The 6,003-nt window shown below is 40.9% G+C and overlaps 1 non-coding gene across 1 annotated transcript; it reads left to right on the top strand.

Annotated features, from left to right (window-relative positions):
- Positions 1-1,910: 1,910 nt before the first annotated feature.
- Positions 1,911-2,034, top strand: LOC115892205. Its single transcript, XR_004052089.1, has one exon. It is a non-coding gene; the product is annotated as a small nucleolar RNA SNORA26 (small nucleolar RNA).
- The last annotated feature ends 3,969 nt before the right edge of the window (positions 2,035-6,003 follow it).

The following is a 6,003-nucleotide window of genomic DNA, read 5'->3' as shown; positions in this document are numbered from 1 at the left end:
TCATGCTCACCACTTCTTGTGTCAATGTTTCTCCAATTGTTTTGGTGGCCTTGATCTCGAGTAGATGCTTTAATAAAAGCCCGTGAGAACAAGAGGTCCAGAGTTCTTGCATGTTGATCACAGTTTGTGTCAATCTTACTGGATAGAAGGTCTTTCCCTCACACTTGATATCCTTGGGTATCTTAAGTATGTTATCCCATTTTATTTTGGCATAAATCTATTCTGTCAAAGTCTGATAATAATCTAATTTTCTTTTCTTCATAAGTCACATGCCATTTGTGCCTAAATGCTTACAGAAATTTTTTGAAAGCCAAACAGATTGCTAAAAAAGAGAAATGTTTATTTTCCTTTAAAGTCCAACAATTTCTCTAGAATATGTCCTAAAATACTTTCTAGAATAGCCCTGGGTCAATATGTTTATGTACATGGTGTGCTTTTTCAATCTGTATTTCAAAATACTTCAGGAAATATTTCAGGAAAGTATTTTTTCTTTTTCTTTCTTTTTTTTTTTTTCTTTTTGAGACAGGGTCTGGCTCTGTTACTCAGGCTGGAATGCAATGGTGCAATCTCAGCTCACTGCAGCCTCGACCTCCCAGGCTCAAGCCATCCTCCCACCTCAGCCTCCTGAGTAGCTGGGACTACAGGCACACACCACAACACCCAGGTAATTTTTTTTTAATGTTTAAATTTTTTGTAGAGACAGGGTCTCACTATGTTGCCCAAGCTGGTCTCAAACTCCTGGGCTCAAGTGATGCACTTGCCTCATGCCTCAGCCTCCCAGAGTGCCGGGATTACAGGTGTGAGCTATTGCCCCGGCCAGGCAAATTTTCTTGACTTTCAGTTCTAGTACTCATTCTGTTCCCTTTCTTTGGTCTTCTTTCGCTTCCGGGACTCTATCCATATTCCAGATCTTTCTGATCTGTATCTGTCACTTTTCGTCAATGTTTTTTGTCATTTCTTTGAACTTATACTTCTTGTTGCCTTCTCTTGTGTCTATTTGCTCTAGAGTTTCTTCTGGTTTGGTTGTCGTTTTTAAAATGATTTTTTTTTTTATTTTCATTTCTACTTATTTCTTGAATTCTGTCACCCTATTTGTAAGTTTTTCTAATTCTGATGAATAATGCTGTTTCATGTATTTTACCATTTTCTTAACGTCTTTTAGTTCTTTTCAGATAGTATGTCACTGTATTTAACTGTTCTTTTTCAATGTGTCTTTCTGGGTTGCTTTCATTGTCTATACTCCCTTAATTTTTGCATAAAAATACTGAGACCCAGTGTTACTCATCCAAGTTCACTTTTCAAAGTATGAAAAACAATGTAATTTTAAGCATAAATTTGCATTCTAATGTTTCCTTTGTTGAAAGGTGGCAGAAGCAATTCCCAAAACCAACCAGTCAACATTAGACTACGAACTTCCAAAGGTAGGCCACCTTGCTCCAGAGACTGGAAGTTTCTTTCAGGTAACTGCTTTTCCTTTTATATCTCAAAAGCAAATAAACTATCAATTTAGTCAGAAGACACTGCACCAAACAACACTGTCTCAAAAAGTCGTAATAAGTCTTATTTCGTTTCTTCTGTAGTGTCAGTTCAGCTTCTGCTTTTGAGATTCTCCCTACAGAAAAGAAACATCTCTGACTCCTTTGTGTAAATCAAAGACAGAGATCAATGACATACTGATTTAATATGAAAGAGCATTTTAAATGCAGACACCATCCAACACTATCACTGAGCATAAAACTTTGTCTTCATTGAAATATTTGATCAATTGTTTGATGTCAAGCAGTATTTTTTAAATTAGATACTTGTCCCTCCTCACATAAAAGGACTGATTACTCTCTTTTACAGAAGAATGAATTTAATAGTTTCCTACCAATAAAACAGAACTTTGCCCTCAAAATGTTTTAACCATTTGAACTTTAAAAAGCAAGTTCACAGTTCTTTAAGAGACTAACACAGAAAGCTAAAGTAATTATCCATAAAATCTGGAGATGAGATTGTAAAACTCCTCTGTAGATCCTGTCTGGAGTCACAGCTTAACCAGAAAAAAAAATTTATCACAATTTAAGCACTTTTGTGATAATTGTATATAGTTCATAGAACAAGTGAGACGTTTAAGTTTTCTCTGCTTAAAAGGTCATTTAAGCTGAGCATGATGGTGCACACCTGTAGACTTGGGAGGCTAGGGTGGAAGAATCACTTGAGCCTTAGGAGTTCAAGACTTCAGTGAGCTATGATTGCACCACTGCACTCCAGACTGGGTGACAGAGCAAGACCCTGTCTCTAAATTAATTAATTAATTAATTAAATCAAAGTCTTAATGTACCATGAAGACCACTATCCTGCCTGAAACCCTTCCATGGCCCCCTTTGTCTTACAGGATGAAAGTCAAGTTGCTTGAATGTCCCATCCCTTGGTGACCTGACACTTAGCCTCATCTCTGTCAAACATTCATTTAACAAAGATGACTTGCCCTCAGCCCAAAAAGATGAGATCAGAGGGCTGGAGATCCCTCACATGTGCCACAATCTCTCACACGTCCATGCCTTTGTACACTGTTCCCTCCATGGACCTGCCCTTCCACCACTCCTAATTGTAAATGCCCAGGCCAAAGGCAGTTCATCTGGTGGCCTCTGAGGAGGTGGCTGGGGGTGGGATACTGGCTGGAAAGAAGTACAAAGGAACTTTCTGTGTTGACGAAAATGACTATGATTTAGATCTCTATTGAGATGGTGTCAATATGGATGTATACATTTGTCAAAATTGATTGAGCTATATCACAATCTGTGCGTTTTATTTAAATTTTTTAAAATGTTAGGCAACAAGATAAAAGTCAATTCAAAAGCATCATTTTCGCTGGGTGCAGTGACTCACAACTGTAATCCCAGCAATTTGGGAGGCCAAGGTGGCGGATCACCTGAGGTCAGGAGTTCAAGACCAACCTGGCCAACATGGCAAAACCCCATGTCTAGTAAAAATACAAAAATCAGATGGGCATAGTCACAGGTGCCTATAATCCCAGTCACTCAGGAGGTTGAGGCAGGAGAAGTGCTTGAATCCAGGAAGCAGAGGTTGCAGTGAGCCAAGATCACACCACTGTCCTCCAGTCTGGGCAACAGAGCGAGACTCCATCTCAAAAAAAAAAAAAATTATTTTTCATTAGAAGCTCTCCCCACCTCTAACTCGGGCTGATTTGGATATCCCCTCTGTGCTCCCATAACACTTTATGAATACTTCTATACCAAGACTTAGAAATGTATCTTACTGTACATACATAACTATTGAATTTATTTGTCTACCTCACCAGACTATAAACTTTAGAGAGGAAATGGTTTGGATGAGTGTCCCTGCCCAAATCTCATGTCAATTTTAATTCCCAGTGTTGGAGGTGATTGGATCAGGTGGATTTTCCTCTTGGTGCTGTTCTCGTGATAGTGAGTTCTCATGAGATCTGGTCATTTAAAAGTGTGCAGCACCTCCCCTTCCTGCTTTCTCTTTCTCCTGTTCTAGCCATGTGAAGTGTTGACTTCCCCTTTGCCTTCTACCATGATTGTAAGTTTCCTGAGAGCTCCCCAAAAGCCAAGCATCATGCTTCCTATACAGCCTGCAGAACCATGAGCCAAGTAAACCTCTTTTCTTTACAAATTACCCAGTCTCAGGTATTTCCTTATAGTAGTGCAAAAGCGGACTGATACAAAGAGCAAAGACCAGGTCTTAGTTTCATTTCTCCAACACCTACCATTTTTGTGACATCTTCAGTACCATGAAAATCATGCAGTAAACATCTATTAAACTAATCAAAATGAAATTTAATGATAGGAAAAAGATGGTGGTGGTGACAAGGGGGAAGGCAGGAAGGTTTCTGAGGTTGTCACAACCCATAAAAATGGTAACACAGGCTGGGTGCAGTGGCTTATGCCCGTAATCCCAGCACTTTGGGAGGCTGAGGCAGGCAGATCACTTGAGGTCAGGAATTCAAGACCAGCCTGGCCAAAATGGTGAAACTCCATCCCTACTAAAAACACAAAAATTAGTCAGGTGTGGTGGCGGGTGCCTGTACTCCCAGCTACTCGACAGGCTGAAGCAGAAGAATAGCTTGAACCCGGGAGGCAGAAGTTGCAGTGAGCTGAAATCGTGCCACTACACTCCAGCCTGGGTGACAGATCGAGACTCTGTCTCAAAAACCAAAAAAAAAAAAAAAATGACAACACAGTAAAATGTAATTATCATCTACAACTGGAATCAGCTTACAAACTACTCCCTCCCTTTGGCTACCATCTTTCATCCCTAGACACACATATATGAGCTCTTACCATCACCTTCTTTACTGCTCCTTTTAAAGAGTTTATACCAAGATTTACGTTTGGGACTGCAGGAGAACACTCTCCCAGTGTGAAGTGAGAACTGTCTCTTTATTCTCCTCTCACTCCAATAGAGGGTTCTGAACAGAAGCATTTAGAAGCCATTCCCCGCCGGGCGCGGTGGCTCAAGCCTGTAATCCCAGCACTTTGGGAGGCCGAGACGGGCGGATCACAAGGTCAGGAGATCGAGACCATCCTCGCTAATATGGTGAAACCCCGTCTCTACTAAAAAATACAAAAAACTAGCCGGGCGAGGTGGCGGGCGCCTGTAGTCCCAGCTACTCGGGAGGCTGAGGCAGGAGAATGGCGTAAACCCGGGGGGCGGAGCTTGCAGTGAGCTGAGATCCGGCCACTGCACTCCAGCCTGGGTGACAGAGCAAGACTCCGTCTCAAAAAAAAAAAAAAAAAAAAAAAGAAGCCATTCCCACAGTGAACTTATGTCCCATAAATGATCAGCACGAAGGATGGCAAATCGATTTTCTAGGTAAGGTTTTCCTTGCTTCTTGTTTAGGAAATTCAACTCTAATCTCTTCAAAACACATGTCTAAGTGAGCTTTATCATCCCTATAATTAACTTAATTTAGATAAATATTAGTCTCCAGAAATTTTACATTATAAACTTGGCTATGGTTGAACACTCCAGGAAGGCCCTAATGTGCTACAGAAATCAATGAAATGTTAACAAGCATTGACAGCTTAGCAGGTGCTACAGAGGAGAGTAGAATCCAAAAAAGGATTGTGCTACCCAGGCATCTCTGTCCCTTCAAGGTTATCATCTTGCCACTCATCCACCTACATTAACCGACCTAGAGGCACAGCTGGAGCCTGAGTTAATTGTGAAATTCCTCCCCATAGTAAACCTTTCCCCAGAGGTGCCACTCAGCACCTCTGCCCATGAACCTCTGTCGAGAAAGAACTAAAACTCATTTATTTAGTGGTGAAACTGACTGAGACAGATTCATGTTCTCCCTCATGAGCAATTTCAAAATCCCCAAACTGAATACCAAAAAAGTGTTTTTTTTTTTTTTTTTTTTTGAGCACGTTTTCGCCCTGTCACTCAGGCTGGGGTGCAGTGGTACAATCACTGCTCACTGCAGACTTGACCTCCTGGGCTCAGGTGATCCTCCCACCTCAGCCTACCGAGTAGCTAGGACTATGAGAACATGCCAACACATCTGGTTAATTTTTTTTTTTTTTTTTTTTTTTAGAGATGAGGTTTCACCATGTTGCCCAGGCTGGTCTTGAACTCCTGGACTCAAGTGATCCTCCCACCTTCACCTTCCAAAGTGCTGGGATTACAGGCATGACCCACTGTGCCCAGTCTAGAAAACTTTTTGAAGTTTGACACAGACTCATTTGGTAGCACACCTTGGACTGAATTGACATGAGACTATTTGTAGTCTTTATTCCATTTAGTGAAAAAATTCATCACTGTCTGATTACAGAAAGCTACCCCAGACCATGTTGGCAGTATGGTATAAGATATACTAAATGCTATGTATCACCTTTCTAAAATCCAAAAACATCTTAATGCTGAAATACATTTAGCATGGAATATTTTAGATCTAGTATTGTGAGCCTGAGCCCACTAGAATGCCAGTTGGGTCAGTTTGTCATGGGTACCCACCGTGGCATCTCTGGGTCC

The sequence above is a fragment of the Rhinopithecus roxellana genome, chromosome 1 (genome assembly GCF_007565055.1).
Source record: "Rhinopithecus roxellana isolate Shanxi Qingling chromosome 1, ASM756505v1, whole genome shotgun sequence".
NCBI lineage: Eukaryota > Metazoa > Chordata > Mammalia > Primates > Cercopithecidae > Rhinopithecus > Rhinopithecus roxellana.
Note: the sequence above shows the minus strand (reverse complement) of the source record. Positions and strands in the feature narration are given on the sequence as shown.